The sequence below is a fragment of the Emydura macquarii genome, unplaced genomic scaffold (assembly GCF_026122565.2).
Source record: "Emydura macquarii macquarii isolate MOO-44397 ecotype Brisbane River unplaced genomic scaffold, CSIRO-AGI_Emac_v2 contig_1348, whole genome shotgun sequence".
Classification (NCBI taxonomy): Eukaryota; Metazoa; Chordata; order Testudines; family Chelidae; genus Emydura; species Emydura macquarii.
In genome coordinates this window covers 6,353,129-6,376,719 of record NW_027131485.1, presented here as the reverse complement: position 1 = coordinate 6,376,719, position 23,591 = coordinate 6,353,129, and the positions used below count along the sequence as shown (strand labels likewise).

General features: G+C 40.4%; 1 long non-coding RNA gene across 1 annotated transcript in view; it reads left to right on the top strand.

The window, feature by feature from the left end:
• Positions 1-1,076: 1,076 nt before the first annotated feature.
• The window catches only part of LOC137155064 (uncharacterized), a 37,728-nt gene continuing 15,213 nt past the window's right edge, over positions 1,077-23,591 (top strand). The window contains exon 1 of the long non-coding RNA XR_010920345.1: positions 1,077-1,191. This is a non-coding gene — a long non-coding RNA (uncharacterized lncRNA). The remainder of the gene's footprint in view (positions 1,192-23,591) is intronic.

Sequence of the window (23,591 nt, the reverse complement as noted above, 5' to 3'; positions counted from 1 at the left end):
TGGCATTGAATTCACTTCAGTCCATTTGGTCAGATGAAAGCAGCAACTTGTTCTGAGAGCAAATCTACCAGAAATGTTTAAAGCTGGAGATAGTCTGAATGCTTGAGTTTCCAAGGGAGAGAAAAGTTCCCAATGATATGCAAATAGGGACAGGTGAACCCAACTACCCAAATTCATCAAGGGAATTGTATAGGAACATCTTTTTCAAAATAATTGATTTTACAATGTCCAGTATTCAATCAAGATTTGAACATAAAGGCTAGAAAATTATTCAAAATCTTGCAACTCTCATTACGTCTCCAAAGCAAGTTCAAGACATGCTTCAGGTATATGGTTCTGATTTCAGCCATGTTTGATTTATTTTTCAGCTTCAACTGTTGTAAGTCAATTATAAGCTTTACAGAAAGATAATTGAAATCAATTCAGAAATACCTCTTTGCTCAGCCAAACCAAATGTCAGCTGTTTCCCAAAATGATGTAGTTTATACAAGTTATTCTGGTGGTACCTGCAACTAATACTGTAAGCAAGCATAGTTTCAGTGCTCTACACTTTATTAAAACATTGCTTTGATCCACAGTGTGACAACCATTGCTCAACTGATATATGATTTTACATATATGCAAGGACAAAACCGCTGACTTACATTTAACAGATATTGCAGAAGAATTCATTTCAAGAAACTCAAGGCGAAGATCATTGGAACTTTTTCATAGTTGTAATTCATTCTTTTTACTCATAGTTTTAAAAAAATACTTTAATGAGTAGTTTTGTAGCATGACTAAATTTGTTTCCTTTTAATAACATGAGATACATGTGCTTCTGTTTAAAACTCAGTGTTTTCTTTATTTATTAATGCAATCCTGTGATGGCGTGGACTAGGCCCAGAGGCCACCTGCTGGAGGCCTCAGGGTCCTGTCACACCCCTCCCAGGAAAAGAGCAGTAGAGAAGTCCTCCAAATGGCCTATAGAAGCTGCAGAAAAGCAGCCAATAGACCGCAAGGGGCTAGCCAATCAGAGGGTTGCAGGCTAGTATAAAAGGAGCTGCAGTGCGGCTCAGAGTCAGTTGTGCCTTGCAGCCTGGGGTAGTGCATTGAGTGTAGCACCATGGACAGCTCAGTACTGGCAGGGCTTTGGAGCGTGAGAAAGTGCTCCTGGCTGACTGCGGGGCCTGAACATTAAAGAACTCTGAGGTAAGAGTGAAGCATTGGTGAAGGCTGGGGCCATGGGGAAGTAGGCTAGAGAACTGAAAGCAGTTTAGTTAAAGGGACATGGGACTGGGACCTGGGGTAGTGGGTGGGCCCAGGTTCCCTCCCCCCCCCCCCCCCCCAAATAAGTCACTATGGATATGGCCTACCATTGGACAGTGGTGATCCTCCAGAAGGGGATCTGAACTGTTAAGAGGCCCAGCTGGGGTCAGAACAGATCAGAGTGGGCAAAGATTGTCCAGGGAGGAAGCTCTGGTGGCACGGCCCCCTACCAGGGCTAGATGCTTAACAACTTCGTTGGTCTAATACCCCAGAGTGAGTCTGTTGGAGTTGAGTTCCATAAAGATTGTGTGAGACTTGGCCAGAGGGTTGAGTCACTAGAAACTGCCAGAAGGGGTTGCCACAGACTGAAAAAAAGCAGACACACACCTGACTCGCGGGCACTTGTGGGAGATGGGTGCCAGCCATTACAAATCCCTACATTTTCTGCAGGAGCTAAAGGTCAGACAGCATACTGTAATGAGGTGGCTGGCATTCTGAAATCCTCAGCTGTGTCTCGTAGGCCCTAAACTACTAATAGCTAACTGAAGTGGGAAAGGACTGACTGTGCTTTTGGAGCAGAATGATCTGAGTTCTGCCTTCACTGTTGCCACTATGTTTCATGGTGGTGATGAAGTCCCAAATGGACATGGGTTTGTTATAATATTTTCATTAATAAATACCAGGATTAAATGCAAATAGGCTATTTTGTGTCACATGGATGTGTTTATGCAAAATTTTCTATGATTTCAGTCTGCATGTAGTCTGAAATTGAGTCAGGTTTGAACAAATGCCAAAATGTAAAGTGAAACCCAATAGAAATGACTCATTCTGGCCCTCTTTCATGTCAAAGCCATGAACATTTTCTATGCAAAACAATAATTGGCCCCATGCTCACTGGGAAATGGCTCCATATTTGCTCAAACCTAGGCTCTGCTTCATTTAAAACACTTGCACATTTTTTTGAGAGTCCAGTTTGAGTTTCATGTTGTAATGGGCCCAAAAGTAGATGCATTTCTTGTGACTGGGTGTCATTGGTCATGTTGCATGAAGGAAAAAAAGTGGAAAAAGTTATCTCAAGAATCTAGATTCCGTGAGAAGGATGAATTTTCTGGACCTGATCCCTTGGTTTAATCAATTTAGGGCCTGTTTGTTCTTCATTGGAACGATGTAGTGTTAATGGGGTGTTGACTTGGTTTCTAAATAAACTGTTTTACAGAGACATTCACAATCTAGAGGAAGGTTACTTAATTGTTTGGACTATTTCATAGCAGTCATGTACAGGGATGTTAAAGATTTAATAATCAAGCCATCTCTGAGCCAAAGCCTAGTCTCACTTGTGTAAGACTACAGTAACTCTCTTGACTTCCAGGGATTTACACCAGTGTAAATGAGAGCCAGAATCTCATCCTCTGTGTTGTGGCACAGACTAATGGTTTTAGAGTTCCAATAAAATTCCTACCTAGGGGTCTTGAGGAATGTGTAATGCAGTTTATTGAGTGGGGTCTCACTTTGCTGTTTGAGTCTAGTGTTCAGATACTTGCCAGTAGAGGTGAAATGTTTGAGCTAAATTATCTGGTCTGCAAGTTTGTCAGTTTTCAGATTATTGGTAGGGTAGTTCAGACACAGCTGTATCATGAGAACAGCTTGAACTGGAATTGATTTGTTTTCTTTCTCCTTTGGAAAGTAGGACATTTAAGCCTGGACAGGTGTTTATAGCTACTGTCTGCAATTGTATTATAAAACCATTGTAAATACGAAAAGTAGGTGCACAAAGATCAGTAGCTCTCTGAGCAAGTCTGCTATTTTTCAAATCTTTCCCTTTGTCAGGCTTTCTAGCAACAATGCCCTGGGCTTTGCTTTGATCAAGGCTGGAGCAACTACTCTGGTACATTTGCTTGATTATTAGTATGTTGAAGGTTCTTATGAACACACACATTGGCAGAGGAAGATAGAATTAAATCTGGGCTTTATTACTCAGGCCAAGTGTTTTTAACTGTTGATGGCTGTCAAAACAAAACAACAGAATGGGGAGAAAAAATAAGTATCTGAATGTAAATATGGAATTGATCAAATGTTGTATGAAGCAGATGAAAATGTAAAACTATTTATTTTTCAAAATGCCACCTTCCAGTGTTCCTAATATGGGCTATATAACGTAGGGTGGCACTAGAGCTGTCCTTTTTTTTTTTTAAGTTGCCCAAATTTAACGTGGACAAAAATATGAATTTTTCTCTAGCCTCATTCTTCGAAATAGCTTGATTCCTTTGACTGAAATTTTCCAAAAATAAAGTTAGCCTGAGAGACACAACTTCAGCTCAGACAGTTAAGTTTGGCAAGGTTATAAGTAACTGAAAACAATACCTTTAATAATAGGCAATGCTTACTAGCCCCACCCATAATAACAAAGCTGTGTTTCTCCTTTGTTGGGTCCTGGACTTCCTGTGGCAGGTCACTTGGGGTACGTCTGCACTGCAATTAGACACCTGTGGCTGGCCTGTGCCGGTGGACTCAGGTTCATGGGGCTAAGGGACTGTTCAGTTTCGGTGTAGAGACTTGGGCTCTGACTGCAGCCTGAGCTCTGGGACCTTCCCATATCTCAGGATCCTAGAGCCTGGGCTGGAGCCTGAACATCTTCCTGGCAATTAAACAGTCCTTTAACCCGAGCCCCATGAGCTCCAGTCAGCTGGCATGGGCTAGCTGAAGATTTTTTTTTATTGCCATGTAGACGTACCCTTATTCTTTCTGTGCCTCAGTTTTCCCATCAGTGAAATGGAGCTGATATTGTGTGCAGTAGTGTGTGTGAGGCTCTCGGATATGATGGTAATGAGCATCACAGAAATACTTATAAACAAAATTAAAATAACATTCTCTACTGAGGTAATAATTAAAGCCAATCAGTGAAATCACAACCTTATATTGATTTTTATGTTCTATTCATGATCTGTTTGGGATTCTTTTGGGGTTAGATAAACTTTCTGACAGCTATAGGATAGGCTCCTATATTTCTTTTTCACAGCTGTCAGCCGCTGTTGACTTGCACATTGTTACGATGCTGCATTAAAATTCAATACATGTGTGTCATCTTATTTAAAACAAAGCAGAAAGAGAGAGAGGATTGGCCTGGTAATTCCAATAAAAGGAAACCCATTCAAATGAGTGATTTTTATAAAACTACCTACCACTCATGCTGAATATGAAGTGACTCTTCATGCTATTAACTCTGGCTATATCAGAGCTAGTTTAACTTTGATTATTCAAGTCACTGTGACACAATGAACCTAGCTGTAAAATGCTGCTTGTAAGCAATGCAGAAGAAGGGAAAGGGACCCTTTTGTGTATCTATTTCAGGGTGGAGGGGGTGAGAATCTTTCAATTAAAAAGGAGAAAAATATATCTAAATTTGAAACAAAAATGATTTAAAAAACTGAAGATTAACATTTGAGCTCTGACTGACTGTAAAGTGGTCTTTATACCAGAATAGCACAACAATTAATTGTTGTGTAATAATTGAAATACATAATAGCATGGATAGAGGCATGAAAGGATGTCCACAGACTGAGGTAACCCAGAAACCTGAAGGCAGGCAGATTTACTCAATTCACTGGGGAAACAACCTGCTTCAGGCACTCACGGTTAAGTCAGCCCTGTTTTGAGTGCCATGGAGAGGTAGATCGGGACACCCAAGTTGGCTACTGGGGCGCATTTTTCAAAAGTGTTTGAGAATGGATTTGAATGGAAAGTCACACAGCTAAAATTCTGCTGTGATAATTCAGGGGTTAACGTTATAGTCCTAGATCCCCATTTGCGGAAGGCAGGAATTGTAAAATTATTTGCAAGCATATACAGCCTTTAATTTGCTTAGGTAGTAATTCTGAAGTAGTGTTCTGCTAATCAATGATAATGGATTTCTCCCATGCTGTAATCCATCATTTTAGCACAGTATACAGTTTAGCAATAGCTTATGCTAATTATTACAAGATCCAGAACAATTTCAAGAACAGTTCTAGATTATTCCCAGATCTAAAAGAGATGCTAGATTGTTGAGGGAAACGCTGAAATATAGAGGTCACCTTTAAAATGTGTTTTCTTCCTAAGATGAATAGATATAGTTATCTGAATATTTGCCATATTACCTAAATTTTCCAATGCCTACTATAGTGAATATGAGCACTGCAAACCTGGAGGAAGAATTAATTTGACATCAAAGATATTATCTTCAACTGGCAAATTCTCAAGGGTGGGCCTGTATATAATGATGCTGCACAAGAGAAGGGTTCTGGTCTCTAAATTCCATCTTTTCCTAGCCATGGGCAGGTAAAGTGAAAAATAGAAGATATTAGAGGTGTGAACAGACACCTTTGCATGGGGTTTTTGTACCACTGTGCACATGGATGTAAGGAGGACTGGATCTGAAAGATTACTCACTGCATAGTTACTTGTGTACGCAAAGCAATATGAGAGAGCATGTGATCTGTGAGAGGCAATGTAGTCTAATGGATAAGGCACTAGACTGGGAATTAGAACACCAGGGTTTTATTTTCAGCTCTACCCACAATCTGCTGTGTAACATGGCATGAGTCACTGACCTTCTCTATGGCTCCATTTTCCTCTCCTACCTTTTGTCTGTCTAGCCTTTAAACTCTTCAGGGCAGGGAGTGCTGCAAGTGCATTCTGCATGCCACACAGAGGAACATCAAAGAAGGGAGATCAAGTAACAGTTTTTAGAAATCCAAAGCTTCCTAACTGAGTTTTGGATTTTGGTTTGCTGATTATGGATCACACCTTCCCACCCTAATCACGCTAATGTCGTACGTGTGATGGGTCTTCTAAGCAGCCTCCTTCCCACAGCACATGGCTTTTCTCCTAGCTAGGTAAGGGGAAAGATCTTGAACAAGAAGTGGCTGGGCTCTGTTTGGGGAAGCTGTGGCTGCTTAGTAAGCTGGGAGCTGTGCAGAAGCTGGAGGCAGAAAAGATTCCCCTGAACCATATGCAGAGCTGCCTGTGGACCAAGCTGTGACTGCCGGATATTACAGCAGGATGCAGGTCTGTCTGGGACTTATGGGGAACAGCAGTGGCTGGGTGGAAAGCCAGCTCAGAGGGTCCCAATGAGCGACACTAACTGAGTCTGGCCTGGAAACCTGCAAGTATCAATTTTACATCAACTAGAGATTGGACTGGAGAGGGCACCCCAGGCACCAGGCCTAATTTGCAACAGAACTGTCATGGGTGCAGACAACAACTGCTGTTGCTCACTGTAACTGTCAAGCTTCTGTAGCTAGGGTGTTTGCAACTTTCCCTTTCCTGCTAGCCCTAATAAAATAACCTTTCCCTTAACCATGTGTCTGGGTGGTTATCGGAGCCCACCAGGGTAGCTGCTGAAGCACCTCCTAATGAGTCATGGTACACCTGGCATGCTACTGGCACTCTCAAGGTTTGGTGTGCTTAGCAGCCCCAACGATTACATATGGTGTGTGGGTGTTTTTTTTTTTTTTTTTTTTTTTTTTTTTCCAGTGGGATCATTAATGACACATCTATACATCCCTTAAAAGTTGCATAGGTGCTCGAGCTGTGGATTTTTTTTTTTTAAATTTAGACAGCAGTCTTGGGGTGTGCATGAATGTTTTGATTATGTACATGTAAATATTCATATCTGTGTGAATTACAAGAAAAGATGCACACAAAGAAAGAGGAGTTGTCCATGAGTACTTGAAATTAACACTTTTCTATAATAGCTCTGTCCCTCAGCTCTACCTCCCATTATGCTGAGTTGATCTAGGTATCACAGGGATAAGGAGGAGCAATGGAGGCAAGTCATTGATATTCCCTGATACAGCAAAATGGGTTTTAGGTTGCAAAGGTTCAATGGTAATTTCTGATGATAGTATTCACGAGAATATGGGCTTTGGTAGATCACTCTTCCCCCTTCCGTCTGTTTATTGTAGTACCATGTAAATAACAGCATTTGTTAGATAAATATACTTGAAATTATTTTTACACTGAGATTGATGGACTACACAGTTCTGCCTTTATGCTCACCCAGATACCACTAAAATCAAGAAGAGCTGGGCACGCATTTCTGAGGGCAGAATTTGGCCACAAGACCTTTTAGCCTATTGCTATGCAGTTGCTTTATCTGAAGCCCTGAAGATAATGCTTGAAATTATGACCTATCATAGAACAGTGGCTTTCAACCTCCATCATAATTGCCCTCTTAAAAGTAGCACCGAAGAGTTTCCCGACAAAGCCATTACTGTTTAAAGGACAAAAGGAGGGTAGCTAGGTGACTGTGCTCAGAACTGGGTTATCAAATTAGCTTCAGTCACTTTCAATTACAGACTCTCTCACGCTTTAGAAATGAGTTCTGTATGCAGGGACATAATTTGTTTTTCACAATGAGCAAAAGAACACAATCATCATTATTTAACAAGAAGCCAGCAGTATAACTAATTCCAGCATAAGATTCCTCCAAAAGAGAGCAGGATTTGATTGGCACTAATAAGGAAAAAGATTACCCAGTAGCTTGGCTTCCGTGGATTTCACAGCCCTGCTGCTATGGAAGTGACCTTGGGACTCATCCAGGAGGGATTTACTCCTAAAACTATTCTGAGCCACTTGCTAATGAAATATAAATAACCAAAAAAACTAGAGCAGTGGGAACTGACCACTTCATATATCATTTTGGCTGTAGCCTAGGGCATCTCCAGGAAGGAGGATGTTAGCCGACTACAGCAGCACCAGGAAAGGAAGGAGAACTAGCTGCTCTGTGGAGAGAGACTAGCTGCTGGCCTCCTTGGCCACTAGACAGTGCTGAACTCCCACCTGGGTCCCTTGTCCATCGAGGTCAAGAATATGTTGTACTGGCAGCAGGAGGAGAGGAGCAGACCCCAATGCCACTTGCCCCTGAGGCTGGGGGACTCATGGCCATCACACCCAAGGGGAGGAGATCTAGGGTGGCTGTAGTCAGGGACTACCTTCTGAGGTGGATGGAGGCATCAATCTGACATGATGTCCTGGGGGGTGTGTTGCCTGCCTGAAGCCCGCATCCAGGATGGTACGGAAAGGATGCCAAGGCTCATCCATCCTTCTGAGCACTGCCCTATACTGCTTATCCATATGGGCACTGATACTGCCAGGTGTGACCTAGGGACCTCCCGATACCAAATGGCAGAGGGCATAGGGTGCATAAGGGTTACAGGGATCCTCTGGGTCTAGTATCTATATACTAGTTCACCCAGTGTCATGTAAGGTCTAATGAAAGCCTGTGTCATACTGGTCTTCATAGTCACTGAAATGTACGTATAGATAATATGCAAGGAGCTATATATAAAATGATGATCATGTTCACCAGAAAAAATGAGGCACTGTTCTTTCAGGCAAGAGATGTTTATCTATCTGTCTACATGTAAATTGAGTAAGGTATGATTCACAATGGGCACCCATATACAGTCTAAGCAAAATGCTAATCAAGTAATTGCAAAGTCTCCAGTGGAGATACTAGACAAGAAAACGCTCAGTAGGGTTTATCCTGTTACACATCCAGACAATGGATTTTTGGACACTGACTATAGAGACAAACTTGACATCTTTCCATTGAGAAGGCAAGAGGACAGTGGGTTTGTTTCATGACAAGCCTGGCTGTAATACTCTGGAAGGATTTTAGATGAGTGTTAGCACTTATGACATGACAATAAACTTTTAGTTAAAGTTAGGATCTAGTATGAGTTTATGTAACCCTTTGTTTTCAGTATTTCTGCTTGCTATCATTTGACTGTTCTTTGTTAAATAAACACATACTTTGATAAACAAATCTAAGGGCTGTGTTAAGCGGAGCTGTGTTCTACAGTGTAACTGGCAAGCTGGGAAGTAATGTTCCTTTGGGAATAGAGGATGTGGGAATTCTCTGGGTGTCCAGGGGATCAGGGACTGGATGGCTGGAGTGTTCCTATCATTAACCTGTAAAGAGTGGGGCCTGCGGAGGCTTGGAAGGCAGTGCTTGTGTTGCCAGATGCTGGAGGTGTTGGAGAACTGACCCACAGCAGGGACAAACAAGGCTTCCTCATGCTAAGGGCAAGTGGTAGCAAGGTTCCTCCAAACTCTGCATACCTCCAGGAAGCATCCCAGGTATGACCCTGAGCAGATCAACAGTGACTACCCTGGGAGCAAAAGTGAAGGAGTCAGGGACGCAGGCAGTCTCCTCTGTTCTTCTGGGGGGTAAGGGCCAGGCAGGGACATTGCATCCTGGAGATGAATATGTGGCTGCACAAACAGTGTCAGAGGGAAGGCTTTGGCTTCCTCAACCATGGGGTGTTGTTTCAGGAAGTAGGACTGTTGGGAGAGATGGGTGCACCTGATCAAAAAGGGGAAGAGCATCTTCACACACTGACTCACCAACCTAGATTCAAACAGGACGTGACAAAAGCCCATAACTGGGTATAAAAAAGTGACCTTAGCAGGAAACTAGATGTTGTGGGCAGGACATGGAAAATTATTATAGGGCCATAGGAGCAACAAAAGGAATAACATGCACAAATGCAAGGAGTATGGGGAATAAACAGGGAGAACTAGAAGAAATAGTAAATAAAACTAAATTATGCCTTTGTTGGCATCACAGAGACTTAGTGGGATAAATCTCATGACTGGAATGGTGAATATGGAGTATATAGCTTGTTCAGGAAGGATAGGTAGGGGGGAAAAAAGGATAAGGCATTGCATTATACATCAATAGTATGCTCACTCGTTCTGGAGTCCAGAAGAAAGAAGCAGACCAGTTGAAAGTCTTTGGATGAAGATAAAAGGGGGAAAAACAGGGGCAACATCATGGTAGAGGGTCTAATATAAACCACCAAATCAGAATAGGGAGATGCATGAGGACATTTCTAGAACAAATGACAGAAATATCCCAAACATCACTGGAGATTTTTAAGAACTGGTTAGACAAACACCTGCCAGGGATGGTATAGTATACATGGTACTGCCTCTGGGGGGTTGGACTAGATGATCACTCAAGGTCCCTTTCAGCTCTACATTTCTATGACTCTTTTCATTGTGCAGTGATTTCTGCCATGCCTGAGAAGGGTTATTGTTTTAGCAATGGGGTTAAAGCCCTCCTTCTGGTTGCTAAGCTCATCATCCCTATGTGTGGTAGTGAAACAGAGAAAGTTCAAGTCAGGAATGAATATCCTTTTTAAAAAAGGATCTATTCTCCTGTATATAGAAGTCACATCCTTACTTGTACAAGTAAGGCTAACTCTAGTAAGTAGGGACAGCTAGTACTGAGTAAGCGTTTTCAGGATTGAGCTCAAAGTGAGGTCTAGGTGACTGCCAAACTGGAGAACAATTACAAATCACGTAGGGATCTATGCAATGGATTGTCATATCTGAATGTTTATTAGCAGCAATTCCATTTTTTTTTTAATTATTTAAAAAACCCCAGTAATTCCTTCCACCCCATCCAACTGAAATTAATGATCTTCATGAAATCTCAGACATACAGGAATAAGCCACAAGTCCCTTGAAAGGTAAAATGAACAATTTACAGGACCGTGAGTAAGAGCATAAAGAAAGGTGAATTTGACATCCGTCCGCCTGATTTTACATTACACATTAAATACAAATAAGTGAAGGGTTGCCTTGCATACTACTGATGTGCCTTGGTGTACTTAGCTCAAACATCTGGGGTGAAATTCTGACCCTATTGAAGTCAATGGGGATGATGTCCATGACATCAGTGGGGCCAGGGTGTCACTTCTTGTTCTTATTGGTCCTTTGCTTTCTTTTAATTTTGTTTTTATTCTTTTTCTCAATCAACATAGGCCTCAGGTGCACCAAAAAACAGTAAGAAAAACAAAACCACCACCACAAAAAAACCCAAAAAACAGATTTTCCCACTGCTCTAATTGACTTCCCAGTTCCTTTCTCTTATTCTAGACATTTTACTTGCAAAATAAATATCTGGGGAAATTTCATACTATTTTGCACTAGATTTGTTGTTGCGATGTGTAAGGATAATTGGGTCTCTGACTTTATTATTTTCTTTATGGGTTTGTTTTGTATATTAATGGATCTATTTCAACAATGTGCTGTTAGTTACAACTCCGTGTATACTTTTCCAGGTAATGTAAAATATAATCAGTATTATGGATGAAAATTGAATTGGCGGAAAGAATGGGAATGCCAGTTCATATTAGCCATGAAGTAACAGATCTCACCATTTAAGAGGTGCAAAATATCCCTTTAATGAGACTGTTGCCTGAGTAAGGACTATAGTATTTGTCCCAATTTGATGTTCATACTGTTAGACATCCTGTGAGAGAGGAGAGAAACAGAAAAGCCGAGAGAGAAGAAACCACCAGTCACAGCCTGGAGATGCTTTGGGAATATGACCCTGAGAAAAGTCTACAGAGAGCTTTTGTATGGAGTGCTGTCTGAAAGAGGCTGTTTAAGATTCCTTTGTACAATCCTGTTCATTGACAATGATTGTACATCAGAGATCCTTGACTCCGTCAGATTCTCTCCTAATGGAAACATCTTGCAGGCCCCTGAGCTTTGGCAAACTGCTCAGGCAAAAAAGGGGGTGGTAATCTGAATGCTCAGGGATAGAGAAGAGCTCCCTTCTGTTCAGCAGAGAAAGATGTGGGACGAGCAACAGATATTTTAGGAATATTTTAATATAAATGTGGAGTGTGCCCTAAAATGGTATAGAGAGGAAGTGTGGTTAAGGCACAGGAGGTGTGGGTTTAATTCCCGGGTCTGCCACCAACTTCCTATGTGAAGTTACTTTAGCTCTCTGTGCCTCAGTTTCTCACCTGGAAAATGGAGATAATACCGCCTTTCTGTCTGGTCTGCTTACAGTGTAAATTCTCTGGGGCAGGCATTGTTTGTGTGTGAGCAAAATGTCAGCCACCTCTGTGGATACGACTATCAAAAAGGGGAGCATATGGTAACAGTGAGATATTTAAGTATGACCGTAAGCAGTAGTTTTGGCCTTCTAGTGGTCTAACCAGTCTGTTCAATTCATTGTGTCTCACTAAATTCTGAAACACTTGTCAGTGACTGGAAAGCCTGGTAACTAGTGTTCTATATACAGTGTTTTCTGTCATCTTCGTTTATGTACCTTAGGGGAAAACCAAGTAAAACTTGTTCAACAAATGAATAGCTTTCCTTCACACATGCTCTCCAGTGGATTGTTATCCACGGTCAGATCCCTATCATGAAATGGGTGGATGATGTACTGCTAATACACAGCAGAGAGGCAGTTTCTGGTGCCAGTTCCATAATCATAGCTCTTCTTTGTTTTACATCTAAAAAAGGTCACTGATCATTATCGGTCCTCAAGAGAAAGAAGGCAGCTATCCCTCAGTGTTAAAAATGTGTGCTGCGCTTAGCTGTTCTAGTCTATACAGCATCACTATGTCCAATGGTATTTTTATGCTATCATCACTCCAAATAGAAAAGTGAGCTATGAACCCTTTACGTGGCTTAACATTTTATATAAAGTTTTTTGGTTTTTTTTTCAACTTCTGTTTGGAATTCGATGGCAATGCGATGTAGCTGCCATTTGATTTCAAGCAACTACTTAGGCTAAAATATGGAATTTTGATTCTAACTCTGCATGTGTGTTCCTGTTTAAGGGAGGGTGTGTGTGTGTTTAATTATATGAATGGCTATCCTATATAGTTTCTTGGACCTCGCTCATCACCATAGTGTCTGAGCACCATCCAGTGGTGCATAAAACTGTGTGACTACGTTTCTCTCATCCTCTCCCCACGGGGAGAAGCATGCACATTGGAATGTCTCGTTTTGATAAGGTTTTAGATTTATTGGTGGAAAAGGGATTCACCTTTTAACATTCAGGCAATGAGATCCCTTAAGAAACAGCATGAGATCGCTGGAAAACTTAGAAGACCTTTGCTATGACTTAACTATTGAATGCAATGAAGATCATGATATAACTGAATTCTGCCAAATAGTCAAAGTGATGCTACAGAGAAGTGGATGAATGCACTGAACTCTGCTCCAGGCATTCCCTTAGGGAGAGTGCGGCTCAACCAGAAGACCACTCTGCCCATGTCCTCATTGGAATGCTATGATAATTTGTCTTGGAGCTTATAAACAGGGGACAAGGAACTATTGCTGACTTTCTTTACTGTCTTCCTTTGCAACTTGTTCCCAGATATGTTGCTCTGACTGTGAGGTTTAATATTCTGAAAAATGGTGAAAATCAATCACTGTCCCCCCATGAAATTCAAATGAACAGAGCTTGTGCTGTAATGTCTTGGCAGTTCTTCCATCCAGCACCTACTACATTTGTACTTGTGACTAACTGAAACGGGCAATTTCCAAACTTATTAGAACATTCATTCTCTTAAAATGAAAAGAATGAAAATTCTAGTTGGATGGGGCTTACCTCTGCTCTTATACATGTGTAATTTGATTGAAAGTAGTGGAATTACTGCTGATCTGCACGGGTATAAGTGAGAGCAGAATCTGGTCTATAACTCTGTCAATATATTAAAGGCATATTATTTCCCTTAACTTGACAGAATATTGGGAGAAAAATCTCATTTTCTATAAGGTGGTTTTTTTTTTTTTTTTCTTTTTTTCTTTTCATACCAATGAGCCATATTGTGCCATCAATTTATTGTTTTGGTGGGTTTTTTTTTTTTTTTTTTTTAAAGACCACCACCACGTTGACTCAACAGAGGTCTTATAGTTTGCATCTTTTTTCTCAAAGCCAGACTCTGCAGAGAAAAACATGTCTCCATTGTTCTCCTGTAAGCATTTCCATACGCCAGCTCCTTCAGTGACAATATTCTCTACCGTTCATAAAATAACTCTGTATGTAAAAACCTCCTCAAATAGATAAAATCTTTGCTTTTAAGACTGAGCACAATCTTCAACATTTTTTGTACTTCAATTCTGATGATTCTTTTTCTTTCCCCTCTGCCCCTCCATCTTTTGCCTAGGTGCTTGAAGTTGGCATCCATGTTAATAATGGAAATAAAGAATCTTTAGTGTTCAGCTCTTCAAGTATATTCTCTTCCCCTCCCCCTCCCTTCAGTGTTACATAGGTCAGTCTTTCTCCTGAATTCTTTCCATCTGTATGTCTAACTTTATTGTTAGGGTTTTTGTCTTTTCCAGTTCAAATTCTCTTGATAGAAAAAATGCTGTTGCATTCAAGTTTTCTATCATCACTTTCCTTGCTTGAGATCTTTCTTACATTGCCATAGCCTTTGGTAGCACATTTGAATTCTCTGTAGTCCAGTTGGTACTCTGTAGTCCTCAACACTGATTCTGAGAAAAGATGTAAGAGGACAACAGCTTTATTTATAGCTTTGGTGGATTTATTACTAGGTACTGTGGAATTGTGCATGTATTGAACTACTTCAGTTCTACTCTTATCAAGCAATTCTTATCATAGTTCATCTGCTTGCTCAGTATTTTCATACCACAAATACATTGTTTTACAAGTTGCTTCAATATGATTTTAAATAAAAATGAAGAATTGTTTTCCTGCACTAGAGGCAAATGAAGTGAATGTTTTAAATAAATTCCATTATTATAGAAAAATGAAATAGTGTTATGTCCCTTCTTTGCAGGAAAGTTAGCAGACTTGCTTCTGTATATTGGTGTAAAATCATATTGTATCAGACATTATATGCAAAAATTACAGCACTGGCAAACATTTACAGAGGCTATTCAAAGGCTCACAAAAATCAGCACAGTTGCAATAACTTTTTGCTTTTACCTAGAATACAAAAATCAAATTTTGTTGCATTAGTCAGATGCCATTTTCAGTCTGCTGAAGTGACAGCCCACCTTCTTGTTGCAGAACTAAAACTCTCCTGGGGAAACTACTGCATTACTAATGATTTCTCCCACCTTTATCCTAGAAAGTGAGCTCAGTTAATTAAGACTTTGATAGTGGAAAAAGTGGCTAAAATTTGAGTGGAGAAGTATCAAAGAAGAAGTCTTGTCATGAAGACACAATTTATTGCCTGTAGCCCAAATAAATACTAAGGCCCTTTATCCTGCAAACCCTACTAAACATAAACCCCTAATCCAAAAATAGCAGTTAAAATCCATTGGCTTCAGTGGGACTCTAGTGCATGCTTATTTTTAAGCACAAACTTAAGCTCTGTGCTCCAAATAGGGATGGACACAAGCACGTGCTTAAGTACTTTTTTTGAATCAGGACCCAAGACCAGTAGTATTTATAAGAATCAGGCCCTGTATTTTGTATACTTTATATTCTTTGCTATTGAAATATGTTTTTAGCAGTCTGAACTAATTTGAAGAGCTAATTATTGGGCCAGATTCTGATAACCTTGCTCACATTATTACTCCTATAATCAGTGGGGGTACTTGTGGTGCATGGTCCTCTCTAAGTGAGTAAGCGTATCAGAATGTGGCACATTATTAATATTCTTTGCCAACTAATGAGATTTGAGTGTCTAACCACTGTTCACTGCCACCACTTAAAAATATACTAGTTTTACAAGAAGCTAGATAAGGCTTATTGGTGGCCAGGATTGGGGAGAGATGATGGCTTATAGCAGACTAGACTAGACTGCGTGGAAAAACAAGTAATTCAGAAGTGCTTCTGATATGTCCAAATTCTTCCTGCAGGTGCCCAGGCAGATCTCTCATTGACTTTATTGAATTCCTGCTGTATTTTATTAACTGTTGACAAATCTCTCCTCCTTCATGGATTTCCTCCTCCTAAAGTGTATCTAGCTAGAATGAGACTTGCATATGCACAGAGTCCCAAAATATTCTTTTGTTTTGCCTAGATTCACAGCTTTGTTCTCTTTCCATCTAGTTTTTTTGAAAGATGTGAGTGTGGCTGTGTGAACTTCTGCTCCCTCTGGAAATTCATTATATGCCCAATGTTTTTCCCACCAGCTCCTAAAAACTCAAAGCACTTACAGCTCCACCACTGAGCTCTAGTGGTGGGCAGCATCTTGCTGTAAAATGCTCATAGCGAAATGCACACAAGTGCCAGTTTCTTGGTAGCCTTAGGGGTACCTAAAAAATCTTCACATATCTACTCCTCTTCATCCAAGGCCATAGTACTGCAAAGAAATATCAGACAACACACTGTAGCATCTGAAATGTGTACAAATAGATCACATAATAAAAGCCAGTAACAAATATTCCTTTGTATGAACACAATAGTCTAAATTCTTCACTGATGTTACTATTGGCTTAGGTGGAGGATACATCAAAGATGAGTTTGAACTATTATAACACACATGCAACAGAAACTGCATGACTGCTGTGGGGAACTGTCCTATCTCACTTCTGTTATGCCACCAGAAGACTGTATTTCATCTACCCTCACAGCCATGATATGCAATGTTTATAAAGATAACCTCTGTTGTAAACATATTGGTTAAAATGCTGTATGTGTAATCAGCTAAGGGCAATTAATTGTAAGAATTACCCTGAAGTAGGATGTACACATGACTAAATGCTACTAGCTGTAGTTAAATGCATTTTAACTTCTAGACTGTGAGGATTTTTTTTTTTTTTAAAGCTGAACAGAGTAGAGTGAAAGGAGACTTAGCTTACCGTATATTTGTAAAGATTGTTTGGTTAATGGCTATCTACACTCAGTGACATATGACCCGATTTCAAAACTGGTTGAACTCCATGGAAAGACTTGCACTGACCGACTTAATTGGGTTGTGGATCAGGGCCGAAATTAACCAAAGGAAACAGAGAAGCATCATAACTCTTTTGATCTTGCCTGTTCTTATTCCCTTGGGGAATACCTGTGACACATGACTGTGAGCATTAGTCACAAAAATCCTATAATGTAGTTAATGGCAATAATTCAAGCTGTAACACACCCACTGAGACTTGGGGTTTTTTTTGTTTTTTTTTGTTTTGGTTTTTTTTATAAGTGGACTCCATCTTTTTAGGAAAGAAGCCTATTTGTAGAAACATAAATCTTCAAAAACTGCTGTTCCAAATGCAAATGTCAGTGAGGAAGCATTTGCTAGACTGTGAAAGCAAGGGTTTCTGTTATCCAGCTGATTCTATGGTAACACGATCCTATTGTGAATTGGAGCACCTGCTGAGAAATTCCCCACAGAAATAAAAGGCTGCTTCGAGATACCTGGCCCACTTCTAGCAGCAAAAGCCCTACATCAATATTTCATGATGGGAAGTAACTGGAGTGTCACACAGTGTGGTGCCAGCAATTATACTGGGAGTTAAATACTAATTTAAATCTTGTGATTCCAGGAAAAAAACAAATAATGCTCATATTTATCCGAGAGATCTTGGGCAATAGTTTGGCATCCCCAGAGGAGATGCCTTGCCTACCATCCACCATGGATGCTCCTTGGACTCTCTAATATCCCCGTTTTCAGGTGCTGCTGGGCTGTGCATGGCTCAGGATCCAAAAGGGGGCAATTATGTCTTTAGGATAAGCTAGCCTTGAGGCTACTTATGCCTGGCAGCATATGGCTTACGAGGATGTTCTGCATGCCAGTAGTTGTGAATAGCCAGAGAGATTCTGCCCATACCCAATCATGACTCCATTTAGAGGTATGTGTAAGATAGAACCACTGTGTCAGCTCTGTGCCACATAGGAAGATCCTTACACTAGGGGAGTTCTTGGTAGCTGGCTAAATAGGCTTTACAGCTTCTTTGTGCTGGCCATGCAGCAATGCCATAGGATAACAGAGCTGGGCCTTCTGAGTGCAAGGTAGGTGAGTGGGAGATTGATTGAGGCAGTAGGTACGCAAAAGGTGGGGGACCATGACCTGCAGCTCTCTCCTCTATTACTACTTTGTGCATTTTGGCTTCTGGAGAGAGCATGGCTGCAGCTTTGTAGGTTGTTGCAGCTGCCCAGTATGTGGCTGGGTGGGTGTGTGTTTTTTTTTTTTTGTTTTTTTTTAAACCCCAAAGCACCCACGGACGTACTTTCCATAGCTGTGTTCTCTGCCCCTTCTTCAGTGCCCTACTGTAGACCATGAAATTTCAGCTAGGCTGGGCCTACTTATAAAATTGAGCTATCAAATATTAAGATGCATATTGCAGAGTATGTGAAATGGTGGCTGGCGTCCCTTTTGAAAAAGGGTGGTGGTTTCTCATTGCAACACATCCATGCTGTCTTTCCATTCTCAAAGTATGTCTGGTATTTCATTATGAGAACTGTTTATTAATTGCCTCTCATCTGGACCATCTTCCCTGATGAACTTATCCTCTGGGAGTAACTCATCTATGCAGTAAACAGAAATGTGTTAAATGTAGGGTGTGCTAGACCTCCATGGCTCCAGACCTCTTAAAATACCTTCTGATCAAAGCCCATGGCTGGATGCCACCCCAGGTATTGCTCAATGTAATCACAACCCCAATACCCTTTTGTTTGAAGGGTGGAACACTGAAACTAAACAACAAATCTAGGTGTCTAGCACCTTTTAACTACGTAAAGTGCATGGGTCTCTCCTTCTTGTATTCTTTTCTGAAATTCCTGTGTTTACTCATGTAAATTACCAAAATGCTTTGAAAAACATTGAATTTAAGAATATAAAAGAAGCAATGGAACTGGAAAAAGGCTAGCTTCAAGAGTGAAGAATCACTCTGGACAAGAAACTGACAAGACCTGCCATCTTGCCCAGCTCTCTTCTGAGACTCCGGATCCAGGCTCTCGGGGGAAGCTGCTAAGAAACCATCGCCTCCTCTTGCCTGCATTGGTGAGGATGATTGCTTTTGCAGCTAAAATATATTGGACTTTTGGTTTGGGGGCTCATTTTATACGTTTATAAGTATAGTAATTAAAGCCTTTCTGTCATTATTGAACGAGAGTCGTGTCAATTCCTGAGCACACTAATAGCAGATCCCAGTCTGTGTGAACACCTTCCGCAGCCCGTGGAGATGGCACTGGCCCCTGTTGTCACAATCTGCATGTAGACTGTAAAACGGGAGTGCTGTAGTTGGGGAAAACAGCATACCGTATCACTTTTTTTTTTTTTTTTTTTTTAAACTAGGCAAGTGGTACCCATGTTCCAGACTTTTCAAAGCAAGAATTAGTGTCATTACTCTGGATTGACACCGGCTTTCTAGATGTTTCTGTGCTATATAAACATAGATTCTAGGGAAGAGTCATTCCTAGTTCAAGATGTATTTTTTTAGGCATATTTTAAAAGGGACTTTCTGATACATTGTAGGCTCATTAGGGCAGAGCCCATATATATCTCCCTCCCACTGTGCACAGCACACTAGGGTCCTGGTCCATCATTGGGGTGCCTAAGCACTACCCACAGTACAAATAAATACCTTCAACACTTAGGACTCTTTCAACAGCAAGTAGCCAGAGCCAATGCTGTGTCTGGATGCAGGCACATACCCAAAATGAATTAATTTTCATTGCACAATTACATATTTCCACTGTATGCTAAAATACAACTGATAGAATCCCATGGACCTTCACTAATTTTTTTTCAAATTTTTTTATAAAACTTCCCCAAAACATAACACATAATAAAAAGATGATGTGCTATGAATATGTAATTATTGGTTTTTATACTAGTTATGCCATTAGAGGAAGTTCTCTACTCGAGTACAATCTAAATGGGTAAACATGGCTAAGAAAAACAAGGAAACACACAACAAAACTACATTAAGGGAATATTCTGTATTGGAAAGAAATATACAGCAGTATGGTCCTAATCCTGCAAACCCTTACTGATTTGAGTGTTCCTTAAAGCCCCTAGGCAGCTTGGTATTTATGCATCTTGGGATATACATGCAAGGGAATAATGGGCAATAAATCATGGTATGTATGTAGCCTCTTCCAACCCATAGAATATCCCTTAGTTGATCAAGTATTTCGTCATTTACACACTACTGGTCTTTAGCCAGTGAATATCTCTTTGAATTTGAATCTGTAGGGAGTGATCATGGCTTTAAAATTCAGGCTGTGCTGCTGAATTGTGATTGCTCAATAAGTCCTAGTGTACTGTTAGAAAGAATGCCTAGTTGTGCCTGCTGCTAGAATACTTCTACATGTAGCATTGAGATTAACTTTCTGCTGACACTTTTTTTTACTAGCAAAAATGTGATCTCCCAGATGTTCATAGTAAGTGAAGAGAAAAGGGGCACAGACATAGCCAATGGTAATTTATTTAAAATATGAATATTCACACATTCTGCATTATTCACCAAGTTCCGTCTATAACTCTGAGTAACTTCTAATAGTAGGATGGATCCCACACTGCATATATTACATGTTCCTTTAAAAGCTAATTTCAGCAATAATGTGTGTGTATATATAGGTATACTTAATTCTGCCTCGGGGTGGGGGAGGGAATGGACTAGATTATCTCTTTAGGTCCCTTCCAGCTTTACGGTGCTAGGATATTAGAGAGACAGTGTGATAGAGGTAATATTGGACCATTTTCTGTTGGTGTCAGAGAGAAGCTTACACAGATCTGAAGAAGAGCTCTGTGTAAGCTTGAAACCTCACCCGCCTTCTTTTGTTCTTTGGAAAGAAGAGAGACAGTGGAGATCAGAGATCGTTCTCACTCATTCACTCTTTCAAAAGATTATCATGGCAATAGCTAGCACAGTGACTTGCAGTCGCCTTGGAGACAGTAGAGGTTTTGAGCAAATATGGTCATTGTGGATGCCAATTCTAATATACCTTCTCCAACACATTATCTAGCTTGCAAGTACTGTAATAGTCTCCTTAAAAATGGCGTTGTGGGCCTCCAGGGGTCTTGTGACTTCAGGTGAAAAGTGCCCTCCCCCTTATTTCTGGAAAACTCAGCCTTGGATTTGAGCTCATTCTTCACTACCAGAAATTGTTTAAGAGAATCCAGCTCACTTACTGTCTGTTTGGTGTGTTACTTTTGCAGTGTAATAAAATAAATCAATAGTCTGTAAAAGTGTGCTGATCCGACTCTAAATACGCAGTAGGTGCAGATCTGTTAAGTAAGGGTTTGTTCTGGGGTTTTTGTTTTTTTCAAATATAGTCACTTAAGATTTACCATGAGCACTAACTTCTTATTTCAAACAGACAATAAAAAATATGCAAAGAAGTGAGTGGAGGTCAGTACAAATCTGTTCTCTACTTCTGTATTTAAGCATGCCCAGTTCACTCATTCACTTGTATTCATTCAAGCCTGTGATAATTTGATTTGCAATGGTACAAAACCTCCCAATTCAGCTGGCATTTTAGCAAGTTATCTTCCTCTTGTGACTCAATTGGGATTTTTCTAACCTTGACAAAATGGCTAAAATGACTCTTTCCTTAGGGTTCTTGCTACCGACCAAGTGCAAAACACAGTACGGTATCTTTTGTAGAACTAATGTTTTGGGCGTGTATAGTACTGAGTTGGCATCTGTGACTGACATAAGATATGGCAAGGCTAATTAAAGTTGATCTAAATCACACGCCAAACACAGGCTGTATTGTTTTGATTCTAATTATCTTCACTATTGTTCTGTCGCCTGCCAGAGTTTGACTGGCTGGCAAGCTGGCTATCACTCCATCTCCACTTTATAGCAGTTATAAATTATTCTCACCCCAGTTTTTATTTAGTATTAAAATCACTGAAGAGTAGAAATGGATCTCTAACCAAAGAGCTAAACTGAGTTGAAACCTATAGAAATGACGCTAATAGGCATCTGATTTTTTTAACTAAAATATGTGGTACGCTTAGAGGGCTTGTGGTTTTGGGGTTTTTTTCTGCTACTGTCCAATATCTGAGCTGTCCATCTCCAAAGTTTATAGCTCCAGCCCCACATACCAAGTGCTGCTGTAGGTGTTGTGATCTGACTGCCTCTGTGTCAGCTGGCATTTAAAGTCTACTGGCACATTATGGTTTCCTTGTGACTGTTAGAATAACATTGTAGCTGGCTATTAATTAGTGTCATACCTCTTCAGTCATGTGACCCTGACTAACATTAGACTTAGTTGCTCTTCTCTCTTAATTATCAATTATCACCAATGTACGCTTCACTATTGATTTTGTTTTCTGATCACTGTTGGTGTATGCCAAGTGCTTAACAGCAGGCTGTTTAGTAACAGATTTAGCCTTTAAACTAAGAAGGTGGGAGAATGAATGAGCAACTGTGGCTTACAAGAGAATTCAAACACAGAATGACTCTTTACTGATGATTCCACACTTTATTCTTCTCAGGTTTCTGCTTCATGAGTCATGTATGCTGGGTCATAAGCAAAGACTGTCTCTCCAGGGAATGAATTAGGAAAAAGAGTAGTGATGCTTTACTAAACTCCACCCACAAAACAAAACTGTCCCAAATGGACATCAAAACAAGACTCCACTCATTGTGACTGTTCCTAAGAGCCTCCCTTTCCTTTCTTGCTTGTTTTGATCAGCAGTGAGATAGTGAATGACGCTGATATTTGAAAACATCGTCATTAGGCTTTAGGGTTAACTTATTCAAATAAATGGTCCAATTGGCAGGTTGTTGCAGGCTCAGGAACACATCAGCACCACCATGGTTATACTGGGTTCACATTTTGAAGATTTTCTTCACAACCATAAAGGCTAGAGACTCTTTCTTGAAACAAAAGCTTAGCTTTTGGAGCACACATTCGCTGAATCGTTGTGAACAAGCTCAGTGTAATCCCTGTATGTGTCTAATGCTGATAATGCGATTCTTGTGTTAATTAGGATATCTGCGTGTTATGCCCCATAATGTATATCACTATATGATTCTTTATCACACAGCCAAACTAAAAAGCTATATTTCCTAGAGCTAATTTTAAAGACTCTGCCTCCTCTCCCCCAACTCCTCAATACTTATACTCTAAGTGAGTGGCTGCAATATACTTTCCACAGGGAAAATAAGAGTTGGAGTGAGGCATACAGGAAGAGAAATAGAGGTGGAGTGGATGTAAATGACTGTGGGTATGTTAAAGTGGAGCGAGTCCCTAGAACAGTTTGAAAGCTACAAGGACTATTTTTAATGGGTTTGGAGCTATGAAGTTAGTGAAGGTTAAAGATGATGGGGAGATACAATCAAGTAATGTTGAAAATTTTCCACTAAACCTGATGCATGCAGGCTTCAGCCAAGTGATTTCTAATAATGCTAATGAGTTGCACAGCTAAATCCTGATAACCATGCAGAGAATTCACCCCAGGGATTTAATTTATATCTTCATGAAAAAATGAGTTCTGTGATGAAGCTGCTACATTTGTCCTTAATTAACTTTATTGCACCATTAGGTTTTACAGCACATATGTTATGTGATACTGGGTCCCTGCAATAACTAGGCAAAATGTGATGAGTTACTGCTCGAGGGTGTGCTCCTGCTTTCATTTAAGTAATGGCAAAACTCCTTAGTGCTAATGCTGTCT